Source organism: Penaeus monodon, chromosome 31, assembly GCF_015228065.2.
Source record: "Penaeus monodon isolate SGIC_2016 chromosome 31, NSTDA_Pmon_1, whole genome shotgun sequence".
Taxonomy (NCBI): domain Eukaryota; kingdom Metazoa; phylum Arthropoda; class Malacostraca; order Decapoda; family Penaeidae; genus Penaeus; species Penaeus monodon.
The window spans coordinates 8,179,216-8,180,174 of NC_051416.1; positions in this window are offsets into that span (position 1 = coordinate 8,179,216).

Consider the following 959-nt stretch of genomic DNA (forward strand, 5'->3'; position numbering starts at 1 on the left):
GTTTTCATCCAATCATCCTCATTTCCATTGCATGTATTCTCAACAGCTCTCTCCTGACAATGCTGCAGACACAAGAGACATGCACTTGAACGCAAATACAGTGTGCGATCCTTGTTCCAAATTATATGATATTCCAATGCAGCAACGTGGCTATATGGCATTTATTTTTCAGAACTAAGCTGCGCTTTTCTGTGAGATTGGTTTACAAAAATAATTTACATACAAGCGCTACAAGAATACTGTTATTTTGTTTATATCAATTCTTAGGGCTGGTAATATTATGCATGATGGCTGCTGGTGTTTCTTTCTCTCCCTTTTTATTTTTGCGTTACCTGTAATTTTGTCTTTTTGCTTGCGTATGCGTATTTGCGTTCTTTTGTTTCAATTATATAGGTAAATATTTGTAAAAAAAAATGTAAAAGTCCGGAATATATATAATACACATTCTGCATTGTGTTAATAAAATTGGGATTGTACACATAAATCAGTGAACTAACTGAACAAGACAAAATCTTATCAGACAAAAACTCATATTAACGATAACAAAAATCTGTTATCTGAATTATTCCCTAGCTCCTTGCCTTGTAGTTCTCTTTCTGTCTTGTACAGGCGCAGTCAAAACTCTTGTGGAACATGTTTCAGAATCGGTCTCGAGCGCCCAAGTAATGCCACTCTTGTTTGCTTCAGTTAGGAAGGGTTTCGAAGCTTCACTCACGAAACGACTTTTGTCCATGGCTGTATATCCGTGACCTATCTGTTGCTCCCAGGTAACATTATTACATCCATTTCCTTTAAATGAACGTTTCTTAACAGAGATGATGACTGGGGACAGGAACAAAGGCATGTCTTGTTATTCGGAAGTGTATTAAGTTATTCAAAGATCAAAACGGAATTCGTTGCTAGTGTAAGGTCCCCCTACGTTAGATGTATAAAGGTCAGCGATGGGGTCGGTTCAATAC